We start from the raw sequence: 14,124 nt of genomic DNA on the forward strand, positions 1-14,124 counted from the left end.
GTTGGGTTTTCGACGACTATCTTTGGTCCCCTGACTGGCTGTCAGTGTCGGGATATTGGTGGGCGGGATAGCGCCCGCCGGTATCCTGACTGCTTCCCGATTTCAACATCATGTTGGGATGCATGTAACTATCTTTGACACACAAGGACGTGAATCCCTTGTATATTTAAAAAGGTGACTTGCAAGTTTATGATATAGTTTTGAAAAGGAGCAATGACTGTTCCAAAATATCCCTGCTAGAGCTTGGTCTTTTATTAAAAAAAACTTTTAAGAAGAGCCTTACATATTATTAATCATTAATGACCAGTCTTAGCTGCATTAACTTATTTAAGATGCTTTTTCTTTATTTTAGTAGTAAGGATTTGCTTTTTCATTGGTCTCCTTGCAGCTATTCCCATTCTAGAAGTATGTCCTACATTGTTGGTAAAAAAATCCCATTACAACTGTTGCTTGTTTTATCTTAACAACTAATATTTTGTCTAGTTTGTCAGTTTAGGGTGCTGTTTTAGAATTCTATTCATATTTTCCATTCTGTTTCAATGACATTTAGCTTCTCAGTGAGTTTTAAGCATCCTGGAAACACTAGATTTTCTGAATCCAGGAGTCAGTAATGTCATTATTGTGTGTTTTCTGTCTAGCACCCCTCATGTTTATTCTAAGAGTGAGCCTATAACTTTTACATTTCTGCAGTGCATGTCAGATATTTGAATATAGTCTTAGGAGTATATTTACTAAGCCTTATGTTGTACGAGGGATGATTGAAAAGTAATGAGTATCAGATGACTCCACATTGTCTGATCCTTTTTTTTTTTCAAGGTAGCGTCCTACACATTCAAAACATTGTTGTTTGGATTCCCGATCATAATGATGAATCCTCCATTCGTCACATGTCGCAATTGATGTCAGGAAATCAGGTACCCTCTCCCACATTGGAAAGGTGTTCTTACACAATTCAACTTGTCATCGCATCTGCTCTTCTGTGAGTTTTCTGGGTACCCACCTGCCACAGATGCAGCGCATTTTCAGTTCCTTTGTCAGAATATGCTGAACCCATTTGAATGTGGTGCCAAGTGAAGCCGAAAGTTCACGTAGATTTAACCTTCGGTCATTTTGCAACATCTCCACAGCTTTGGCAATGTTGACATCTGTAACCGCGGTGGATGGTCTCCCAGAATGCGTTTCTTCAGTCACTTGAGTATTACCCTCTTTGAAGTGCTTCCACCACCAAAATACTGCTGCGCAGCTAATTGTTTTTCCATCGTATGCTTGTTGTAACATTTCATGAATTTAATTTCCACTTTTTCCAAGTTTAACACAAAATTCAATCACACATCTCTGACATAGTCTTACAGACACATCTTCCTCATCTGCCATGACAAAATGTATGAATATCTTCCACTCGCTGTGACCAAACAAAGAAGACTACAGCAGTCCAACTGCAGGACACATCTATGGAATTTGTAGTTTATTTTGTTGAATATCATCTTTCCACATTTTGAGGAAGTAGCGTCCTATGCTGATCACTAAAAACACTTACGAGTACACACTGGAGGGTGGGCAGCTTAAGTAAAGCAAAGTCAGTTTGTACAAGGGCATCCAAATTGCCTTTTTTCCTCCCAGCAGTCAAAGGGACAATCTGACATGCCTATTTAGATGCTGTAATTAAAATAATCCTCCAACATGCTTTGGATAGTGACCATATCAGATGGAGTCATGGTAGAGGTGTCACTAATTTTGGGCAATTCTTTTAGACCTGACCAGATGTAAAAATTTTGTGTGTACTAATTTGCATCACCAGTGTGTCTCTTGGGAAAGCTGAGTTTTTTCCTGGCCACCACAGTTGCCCGAGAAACTAAAGGAGGAGACGTCATCATGTCACGTGCTGCTAGAACTGACAGCTTACTGACCAGGAGTTCTTTGCATCTCTTAAAATCTGTGTCCATGGGAAAGATATACACAATGTACAACTTAAACCTAGGATCAAGCATGGTCACCAAAATGCATTGATCCATTTTCAAGATGCTGATAACCCTTGAATCCTGGCAAAGCAAATAAAGGATTTGATCTACAAGTCTGATATACTTAGCAGAATTGCTTCATTTAATCTCCTCCTTCAGTTTCCTGAGCTGTTTTTTCCAAAAGTCTAATTAGGGGAATGACCTAACTCTAACTGGCAGTGTCTGAACTCACTTCACAGGTGACTATTTTGAAGGGCTTCAGCACCTTGCATACCCTGGAAAGTATTCTCCACTGCACCTTGCACAACAAAGAAAGTATTCTCCACTGAGCTGGAGTAAGGTACATTCTCCCTATGTCATGAATTGCTGCATAGCTTTGGATGGCTTTCTGCTATTCCTCCATCTGCTGAAGCATATAAAGGGTGGAATTTCACCTTGTTACTACATCTTGCTTCAGCTGGGGACAGGGCAAATTAAACTGTTCTTGCAGGTTACAATCTACTACATGAAGCTGCTGAATGCTGAATATGCCCTGAAATTTTTTGGCCCAAAGACAGCATCTCTTCTATGTCCCTGTCATTTTTGCAAAAAATACTGCACCACCAAATTGATTGAGTGAACAAAACATAGGATGTGTTCTAAATGAACCAGCTCACTATTTTTTGTACCGTTATCAGAAATAACAAATCCCGCGGGGAATCCAAGTATTTTTTGAAATGACATCCCTGAGGTTTTTTAAGAAGTTGACACTGGTATGCCTTTTAGTGAAGCCGGTGATACAGAGAGTAAAATGCCTCGGATTGAGCTGGCATTTTTCTGTTTCTGTTCATGCTGCTAAAGGCAATACACCCACCCACTGGGCTATCACAGTCATGTAATCTTTAGTTTGCCCCAGTTCCACTTGTCCACATATTTGTGGTTAAGTGACAGTGGGTAACAGCATTTTGTAGGCCAATAATTAAGTTTTTTTTAACGTCCATGTACAGGTTGGGAATTGCTTTTCTAGTCAAATGGAATCTAGATGGAATTTATTAGCGGACACATGACCTCAATTAGATGTCGAAAAGCCACTGCATTAATGCCGGATATTGGACACAGATCTAAAACTAGCATAGCATTCATCGCATCAGTGATCCGCTGTGCAACTGGGTGATAGCTGTCATACTTGCTTCCTTTGGTTTAACAGTCAGTTTTTTTCATTGCGTGTCATGCTGAGGGTTTGCCCAGTGCTTCCCAAGCTGATGTGATGCCCTCAGCCTCTCTATTTACCATTAATTGCTGCTCTTCAATACAGAGTGGAAGGTGGAAGATAGTGGCCTCCCAACATTTCCACCCAGCAGGACACTACCGCCCATGAGTGGGATGGCAGGACAGTGCTTGAAAATCAAGATTCTCTCACCAAAATCTGGATGGTTGGAAGGTATTATTCTCTTTTCCATGCTTGCTATTTGTGATTAAAATAATATGTTTGATATTAACTGATCACTCTACTGTAAGTCAAATTACCTGTTTTTAAGTCACTTGATAAAATCAAGTCAATTTGCTGATATTGATGTCTGTTATTTAAGTATTGCAATGGTTATACGTTTCATTGTTTTTCTGTCAAAAAATTAAATAAGTGTTTGCAATTAATTATCAATTGGTAAATTTAGAAAATAAAAGTGAGTGAATATCAAGCTTATCTACAACCTAACAGACATATAAAAGGGATAAAGAGAAATAGAAAATGTCAAAACTGAACGAGAACAAGAGTATATTATAACATATGTAATAATGAAAACACTGAAATATTGGTGATAAAACTGTTACATGAGGAGTGTTCAGCGCTACCTCTGTTCCATCGAGAGCTCTGACAGGCCCTGGAATGAGGTTGGGGGCAAATCAGGGAGGCATGGCCACGTCCCCTCCCCAAAGACCTTTACCATGTATCTTTCTCCATTGGCATCCATGCTGTATGGACATGCCCTCAGACTCTCCACTTCACAGAGTCATAGAAGGCTCAACAGTGTGCCCCAATACCCTGTGCCACCACTGATTACCATGAATTAGATACTTTACCGCTAAACCACTAGTTCATACTAGGGGTGTGCACCGGACACTTTTCGTGTTTTGTGTTTTGGTTTTGGATCTGGATCTTTCTTCGTGTTTTGGATCTGGATTGGTTTTGCCAAAACCACCCTTCCGTGTTTTGGGTTCTGGGTTTTGTGTTTTGGATCTGGATTTTTTCTTAAAAAATAAAAAAAAAACGCTAAAATCACATAAATGGGCCTTTTTTTGTTCCTACGCTATTAATAACCCCAATAACATTAATTTCCACTCATTTCCACTCTATTCTGAACACCTCACACCTCACAATATTGTTTTTAGGCCAAAAGGTTGTACCGAGGAAGCTGGATGACTATGCTAAGCGACACAAGGGGGCGGCACAAACACGTGGCCCATCTAGGAGTGGCACTGCAGTGGCAGACAGGAAGCCAATCAGCGTTATGGTGCCCATTTGCATGTAGCACGAACCCGGGAGATCCGTGCTACATGCATCTGTGTGATTGGCACAGAGCAATGACAGGTCCGTGAGACCCGTCTGTGCTGCTGTGGTAAAAAAAAAAAAAAAAAACCTGTGTAAAAAAAGAAAAAAATGGCGTGCACCCCCCCAAAAAAGAGCAACCAGCCCCGGGCATTAGTAACCCAGTGCTGGGTGTGCTTAAATACAGGGGACAAATGACGTAGGGGTCCCCTGTACTTAAGCACAACCAGCACCGGGCTAGTCAGAACCAGCGCTGGTTGCCAAAATACGGGGGACAAACGACGTAGGGGTCCCCTGTATTCTGCGCAACCAGCTCTGGGCTCTGATCCGGTCCTGGTTCTGGAAATATAGGGGACAAAAAATGAGTAGGGTTCCCCTGTATGTTCCAGAACCAGCACTGGACTTTTTCTAGCGGGGGGCTGATGCCACAGCCAGGGGAGCCCTTTCACCGGGCCCCCCAGCCGCAGCATCAACCCTGACCGCTAGTCAGCCCAGGCCGGGGATCCCTGGAGAGCTGGGGACCCCCCCAATAAAGGGGTCACCCTCTCCAGGGCACCCCAGGCCCAGGCTGATAGCCCGGGGCTATCCCCGCCACCCCTGGTGGCGGTGGGTGGCGGGTTGATTGTGTGGTGTGGTGTAAATAAAGAATATCAAACATTGTCTTTACAAGTAGAACTGCAAGTCCCAGCTAGCCTGCCCCGCATGCTGGTACTTGGAGAACCACAAGTACCAGCATGCAGGGCATTAAGGGCCCACTAGTACCTGTAGTTCACCTGTAAAAAAAATGTTTAAAAAAACACAGGACACACACACCGTGACAGTATAAGTTTATTAAACATACATACACACACACACACATGTACACATACTCACCTATGTAACCTGTAGCATCGGTCCACTTGTCCGGTAAAGTATCCCTAGGGGACCTGTGAAAAAAAACATACTCACCATCTCCTATGCGAGGTTCTGTCCTCTTCGTTCCAAAGTAGGCATCCCCGGACTTGGCAAAAAAAAAAAACGAAAACGCGATCCACGAACTTAGTACCGTTCTATAGAACGGTACTTCCCGAATGAGAGCTTAGCGGCGGGGTATCACCATGGAAACCCCGCTGCTAAGCGTTCATTGGCTGAGAGAGGTCATCTCCCGTCTCTCAGCCAATGAACGGCTCCCTCCATTGTAGTCAATGGTGGGAACCGCAGGGTAAACTTTAATAACCTTGCGGCTCCCAGCATTGACTACAATGGAGGGAGCCGTTCATTGGCTGAGAGAGACGGGAGATGGCCTCTCTCAGCCAATGAACGCTTAGCAGCGGGGTTTCCATGGTGATACCCCGCCGCTAAGCTCTCATTCGGGAAGTACCGTTCTATAGAACGGTACTAAGTTCGTGGATCGCGTTTTCGTTTGTTTTTTTTTGCCAAGTCCGGGGATGCCTACTTTGGAACGAAGAGGACAGAACCTCGCATAGGAGATGGTGAGTATGTTTTTTTTCACAGGTCCCCTATGGATACTTTACCGGACAAGTGGACCGATGCTACAGGGTTACATAGGTGAGTATGTGTACATGTGTGTGTGTGTGTGTGTGTGTGTATGTATGTTTAATAAACTTATACTGTCACGGTGTGTGTGTCCTGTGTTTTTTTTAAACATTTTTTTACAGGTGAACTACAGGTACTAGTGGGCCCTTAATGCCCTGCATGCTGGTACTTGTGGTTCTCCAAGTACCAGCATGCGGGGCAGGCTTGCTGGGACTTGCAGTTCTACTTGTAAAGACAATGTTTGATATTCTTTATTTACACCACACCACACAATCAACCCGCCACCCACCGCCACCAGGGGTGGCGGGGATAGCCCCGGGCTATCAGCCTGGGCCTGGGGTGCCCTGGAGAGGGTGACCCCTTTATTGGGGGGGTCCCCAGCTCTCCAGGGATCCCCGGCCTGGGCTGACTAGCGGTCAGGGCTGATGCTGCGGCTGGGGGGCCCGGTGAAAGGGCTCCCCTGGCTGTGGCATCAGCCCCCCGCTAGAAAAAGTCCAGTGCTGGTTCTGGAACATACAGGGGAACCCTACTCATTTTTTTCCCCTGTATTTCCAGAACCAGGACCGGATCAGAGCCCAGAGCTGGTTGCGCAGAATACGGGGGACCCCTACGTCGTTTGTCCCCCGTATTTTGGCAACCAGCTCTGGTTCTGACTAGCCCGGTGCTGGTTGTGTTTAAGTACAGGGGACCCCTATGTCATTTGTCCCCTGTATTTAAGCACACCCAGCACTGGGTCACTAATGCCCGGGGCTGGTTGCTCTTTTTTTTGGGGGGGGGCACGCCATTTTTTTCTCTTTTTACACAGGTTTTTTTTTTTTTATTTACCACAGCAGCACAGACGGGTCTCACGGACCCGTTAGTGCTCTGTGTCAATGACACAGATGCAAGTAGCACGGATCTCCTGGTCCGTGCGTGCATCTGTGTCATTGAAATACACAGCAGCACAGACGGGTCTCACTGACCCATCTGTGCTCTGTGTCACTGTCAATCACACAGATGCATGTAGCACGGATCTCACGAGTCCGTGCTACATGCAAATGAGCACCATAATGCTGATTGGCTGAGAGCCGTGACAGACGGCTCTGTCAGCCAATCAGCACTTTGCCCATTAAAGGCAAAGGCATTTTTTTTTAAATGGCCGCTCGAGGCAAAACCTCGAGATCCGACAGCAGATCTCGAGGTTTTGCCTCGGGAGAGGGATCCGGGGCAGACAGGGAGATCCGAGCTTGGGCTCGGATCGCCCCGGATCCCCGAAGTTCGGGTGGGTTCGGTTCTCAGGGAACCGAACCCGCTCATCCCTAGTTCATACACACTAATACTAGATGGCACACTACAATGCCCAGCATACCCTAAATAACCCAGGCTGTATCTAGCACCATATCTGAAACCTGTACTTGTGATAAACCCTGTGTCTAACACCAGCTGTTCCTACTTGGTTAATAAACCTTTCACATGGTTAAATTACTAGTTGTGTGGAGGACTAACCGCCATTTGCACGTCCACTGTGTATCTAGCCCAGAACCCCTGCAGTCTGCTAATAAGTTCTGAGCCCCAGGGCTCTAATGCGATCACTCTGCTAATAAAAATCACATTATGTCAAAAAAGTAGACTAGAAACTAAATACACCAAAAATACTGTAGTAAAATAACTAAAGGTAATTACAATATAGACTACAATAAAACTACAACACAATTAAAGTGAACAAATGACACACATTTGTAAAATATATGGCTGTGAACTAAAGGCACTCAATTGCAGTCAGTCTCAAGATAAGATGTTATTTTATTTTATTTTTACTGGGTATGTAAGATTGAGGTGTGTTATCCCAAATACAATTTTATGCTTGAATATATTGTGCTCATTCATTCTAAGTTATCTGTTTAAAACAAGGAAGGTTACAGCCAGGTCGACAGTCATTCTGTGTGCACAACAAAATCTCCTGTAGGATAATTATTCCATCTTTCTGTCAAACTGTCCTCACAATATCAGGAATATTCGAGAAGACTGAGCTGATTGTATCAAATGCCAGCATTATTTACTTCAAACTATGCTGAAAACCTATTACTGTGACCAAACAATAGAATTTCCAACATAATTTGCTTTACATTCATATCTAAACAAATAATATAAAGGCAAAGTATTTTTAGCAGTACAGCCTGACATAATGAGGTCCAGAGCCTAAGTACAAGTATCCACAGCTAGTTTTATTAGTAGTAATAAAAAAATAAAATAAGCAAAACATAAAAGTAAATCCTGTCCTGTCTGGCTCTAACTTAACAAAATGATTCCCTTTCAGAATGGAAGAAGCTAATGTCCCTCTCACAAAACAGAAGTCTTAGCAAAGAACTTATATTCAGCAATCACGCGTCTCTCAACAGGCCCCTGACCTGTTCCTTACACAGGCCCCTGACCTGTTCCTTTTTAAGAAAATTACTATAGAGACCGACACACCCTTTATTAACCTCTCACAGGTGGTCTGGCAATAAAGGCTGCTAATCAGATTCTGAATAACAGACAGAAGCTTAAATCACGGAGCATAAATATTTTTTCTTGACAACTTTTCCAGTGTTTTTGTCACATATTCCCCCATCCTGTTTCAACCTGTGGGGCAGAACACCAGTAGCAAAATATACGTACAAAGCAACTGCATTGACCATTTAGCTTTCTGACCTATGGACTTGATTCAGAGATGGGAAAAAAAGCTGGGTGAGGCGTGCTCTCTATGAGGTGGGGCAGTGTGTAAAGTGCTTGGGTAAGGGTGAACTGTATGACAGAGAGACGTAGACAGTGGTGTTGGGTCAAGGTGTTTATTAAGTAGGCACAATGCTGCTGTTGGGCGAATGACCCAGGGGCAATAGAGGGTAGAGCAGGATGGGACCTCCATGATTAAGGCACAGCCGAAACGTGTTGGAGACACACACCCGCCACCACGTCCTGAAACTCTTTCCCGCCAGAATACCCCCCCTGCCGTACCCAGCAACCGCTGATCACAAGGAGCCGCCAGCACCTCCGGCAAGCTGCACCCCCGCCTTGTGACCGCGACACGCCCGGCTCACAGCCTCCCCGCCCCCGCCCCACACTAGGCGCCAACAGCCGCAGGAACCACGAGGACCCAGCGCTCATTGAAAACATACGGCATCCCACATCTGAGCATCCTCACCCGGCCGTCCCGCTGCACCACGCGGCACTCGCTCAGGTACCGGCGCGCATCCCACAACACGGAGACGCCAGCCAGCCTGCCGCAGTCCGCTTAGCCAGCCAGGCTCCATCCACCACGCTGACCCATCCTGCTCGCCCAAACAAAATCACCAGTGCCACCCACACGGGGCACAGCCACACCAGGAGCCGCTGCACAACAAGAACGGCCATCTGACCTGCCGCTACATACTATCAGAGACTGCCGATCACCACCCCCATATCGCAATGCCTACACAGGCACCTACCGGTAGGTAAGTTGTATTATTTGCGGGACGCCGCCACATCATCCATCCCTATCAGACTGCCATCCTACACTGTGCCGGGCGATAAGACTGTCGACCAAAGGTCCAGCAGGGACTACGTGCTGGTCCAGAACTGCACGGAAAAGGAGCCCCCTAAAAGGGTCTACCCACCTTCCCCCCCTGTGCACCCATCCTGCTCTACCTTCTATTGCCCCTGGGTCATTCGCCCAACAGCAGCATTGTGCCTACTTAATAAACACCTTGACCCAACACCACCGTCTACGTCTCTCTGTCATACAGTTCACCCTTACCCAAGCACTTTACACACTGCCCCACCTCATAGAGAGCGCGCCTCACCCAGCTTTTTTTTTCCAGTCTCTATACTAGGTAGGAACAGGTACTCCTACCACAGGCGCAGCACTCTTCCACTTCCTACCCCCATACCTCTAGATACACGCACATCCCCTCCCCCATCTCCTTTCCCCCCCCCCACAACCCCTTCCACCCCTCTTTTCTTTCCCTCTCCCCCCTGCCCCATTCCACCCCCACAGTCACATCAGTGAGCGCGGTTCACTACCCCTTGATTCAGAGATGATTGGTAATACAGCCACGATCGATAGCAGTTGGGGGAATATGCAAATACTGATCTCAGCCTTTCCTTTGTACTCCACTATGTGATGGAGTGCACAAGAGGTGAGACACCCACTTTCATGCATTTGTGATTGTGGTTTGTAGACACTCCAACATCAATGCAACATTGGTTGCACAATCAACTTTTGTGGTAATCTCAATACAGAAGCATAAGATCCTGGTTTCAGAATGAGCACAATGGGACTTGAGCTTTCACTATGTGGCTCTTCAATTTTATCTAACTTCAATTATTTATTTCTTTAGACAGTGATTCCCGTTCCACTTAACCCCTGGTTCTGTGATTATGTAATGTTTAATGATTTTTGTTTTACCAGGTATTTCAGAAAATAAATCTTTTTCGTATGAGAAATGCTGTTGAATATTTGAGAGGGTTTTCGCTATTGTTAATTAAGGTATTGTGGTTACTGGAGGGACAATAGTGACTGACAGAGCTACGCTATCCTTCCAAGGCTTTATAAGATTTACATGGTAGATCTATTCTGGCTTTCTTTTCCCCAGCTGGTACACTTCATAAGTAACCTCACACACTTTTTCAATTATTTAAAATGGTCCTTGCCACTTGGCCAATAATTTACTTTCTACCGTGGGAAAATAGGGACAGTGGTATAGGTGTTGGAGTGTTCCTGCTTCACTGCTACTGACGAATGCTTCCATAAGTGCTGAAAAGCATTAAGCAACTCCGACAGCCAACATGCACTGAAAGTCCCTGTGCTCTTCCAAATCCACATCCTGTAAAGTGGGAATACTCCTAGACCATCATCCAATATAATTTTTACTCACAGCCTGCCTGCTCCAACTGCTGGTGAATCACGTACAGCTGGAATATTTACTGGTCCCTGCTGCCTGATCCAAAGTGGTCTGTCTGCACCAGAGGATTCTTATTTGTGCAACAGGCAGCAGCCTTTTAACCTGAATAGGCATTTACTAATGATACACAAGCCTCTGGAGGTTCCAGCATACCAAGTCCTAAGAACTCAGCAGGAGTACTGGATGGCTGGACCACACAGACATATAAATGGCCATGAATATTTATTGCTCTCAAATTCTAGTATTCACCTGTCGGCATAATACAAAATACCCACCTTTCAGCACTGCTCATCTACAGATCACTGGCCCTCATTCAGAGCCGCACGCTATTTGCGGTCGTTCGTTTAAAATCAAGGGGTGGCTATTTAAATGATCCGTACGCACATTGCAGTGTGTTCACACCTCTAAGTCTGAACGAACGAGCAAAACATACGCTCGTTTATTTGTTAAAAACGCCCCCTGGCCGCACGCATCCTACGTCATGTCCGCTATTTATTAGATTAATCGAGTACATCGACCAGCGTATGAACTGCTCGCTATTCTTGTGGTTGGTGTTTGCTACCACAAATTTGCGTGCAGTTCTGGCTATAAAATAACCCAGTAACGTGGTCAATGACGCTGCTGTTTTAAATATACACACCCATAAAACGCCCGTTTTGACCTTTAAGCACGCCTGCGTTCGGATCTCCACTCCCCATTTTCAAGCACCTTCCCCTGTTACCACCCACATACGCCTCATTCTGTCACTCAAAATAGCAGGCACTCGCTATATAGCGTACAAAGGATTTTCGGCCGCACTGACTGGTTCGCGCATGCGTACTAAAAAGCGTACGCATGCGCAGATGTGCAAACATCGCTCGGAACGAGCGTACTGCCGCTAACGAGCGGCTCTGAATGAGGGCCACTGTTCCCAGGAGCATAACTAGAAGTATGGGGGCCCCATAGCAAACTTTCCTCGGGGCCCCCATAGGTCTATCTATACAGTGCCCCTTTAGTTGTTCACATTATGCAATAGCCCCTGTAGTTGTGCCCCTTATGCAGCAGCCATTGCCCACTGTAGTTGTGCCCATTATGCAGTACCCCCTGAAGTTGTTCCCATTTTACAATGCCCTTTGTAGTTGTGCCCATTATGCAATTCCTCCGGCATTAGAGCCCCTTATGCAGTGGCCCCAGTAGTACCCCTTATGCAGTGCCCCCAGTAATGTCCCTAGTAGTGCCCCTTATGCTGTGCCATCAGTAATGCCCCTAGTAGTGCCCCTTATGCTGTGGCCCCCCTTCCCTGTGCAGTATTTACCTCTCACACTGGCCGCTGGGCAATGCTCCAGTCCACACCATCAGCTCTCATCCGGCGTAGACGCTGCCGCTGACTGGATCTAACTAGCTCTAGCAGCAGGCCCAGGCTCCTCTCATCGTGGGTGCGCAGGTGACATCATGACATCAGCCGCATACTGCATCTCTGGGAACGCTGGCCTCTAAAGTGATCTGAGGTGTCTTTAGTCTCTGATCACTTCAGAGACCAGTGTTCCCAGTTGCACCAGCAACTTGGCTGGCCGTGCTACAGAGGGAGCAGGGGGACGCTTGCTGTGCTGGCGGGCCTCCTAAGCCGGTGGGCCCCATAGTAAGCGCACCCCCTGCACCCTCTATAGTTACACCACTGACTGTTCCCATAACAACAGAGATTTATTTACAACTCTGTGGATCACATTCCTTATTTAGGGGAGACTGTTCCTTTATTTCCTGGATGGTGGGCCTCCAGATATTGTTTTAACTGAGAAATATACACTCAAGCATTTTCAAAGATACTGTGCTTCTTATATAAAAACATTGTACTGTAGCTAGTCTTTGAATTTTTCTTTTATATGTGTTGAATACCTTTACTGTATTCATGACAAAACATATAAGTATTCAACAATTATAGTTTGCTACCCAAGATTTATAACTGTCCTTATGATTTGTTTGTTTACATTGTGTGAATTTATGATGTAAATGTTAAGCTGTCCATTAATTTATTGCAATTAACACTTGTAAACATAACCCGTTAAGCTAGCTTACAACTAATAAAAAACGACAAGACACCACTGCAATTGGTTTAAAATTAAACTGTATTTATTTATTTAATTAATTTTAATTTAAATAAGGGTGGTAAAGAAGGACGCTACCACACACCAGCTCTAGCCAAATTGATTACCTTAAAAAATTGGGGGACGACAAAACGCCCCCCCTCTATAACGGCATAACCTGCGCTGTGCAGGACTCACCACCCCTTACTCTGGCACAGTGTGGACGCTCCGTAAGGAAACGCCCGCTGTCCTCCCGCAGGGGTAGGACATACCCGCCGTCTTTCAAAAGGGTAAGTGCCCCACAACGACCACTTATGCCACTTGTGGCCTTTGGCTAGTAGCGCCTTCCCGCCACGGCTAGGTTATGAAAAAACCGCAGCCCCGCCACCCTCAATTAACTTACGACTACAAAAGTCCCCTATTCCTTATCTACGAAGAAATAAAAAAATATCCTTGAGGAAAACTTCTACACCGATGTCAGAAAGATGCACCCCGTCCGACCTGAAATATTCCGGACTCTGTAATGTCAACAACTGATGCCTAACAATTACGCCACCCGAAGCAGACACATACTTAAAAATAGCTGCATTAACCTTTTTCCTACATTTGTCTATGGCCACCAGATCCCTGGAACCTCTCCAAACAAATCTAGGTATCATTTCTGACCATACCACGTGAGCATCCGGCCAGCGTGCAGCCACCTCTGCCAAATCAGCTTTAACTTTCAAGATCAACTCAATACCTTTCACCTGCCCAAAATCATTGCCTCCAAGGTGCACTACTAACCATCGAGGTCTCCCCCAAAGACGTTCCTTCTTGAAGATTAAATCCAAAAACGCTGCCCACCTTAAACCGCGTACCCCTAACCATCTAACCCTACGCCCCTCCAACATCAATGAAGCCTTCCTAGAAAAAGGATGCCTTTCGGCCCAAAATATGTAGGAGTGACCTACAATCCACACTTGTTCCGTTGATGTATAGGACGCTGTAAAAGAAAAATCCCTAAACGTCAGTATCCATGCCCAGCAAACCAAGTAACTGAAACGATTAACAAAAATGGAGTTAGTACAAAATGATAAAAACCCAAGTGAAGGAGAAAAATAAAAACCTCCCGTGGACCTTGAAGTTCAGCCAATTGTAATTAGGCC

This window comes from Taudactylus pleione, unplaced genomic scaffold (assembly GCF_031769625.1).
Source record: "Taudactylus pleione unplaced genomic scaffold, aTauple2 ptg000129l, whole genome shotgun sequence".
Taxonomy (NCBI): Eukaryota; Metazoa; Chordata; class Amphibia; order Anura; family Myobatrachidae; genus Taudactylus; species Taudactylus pleione.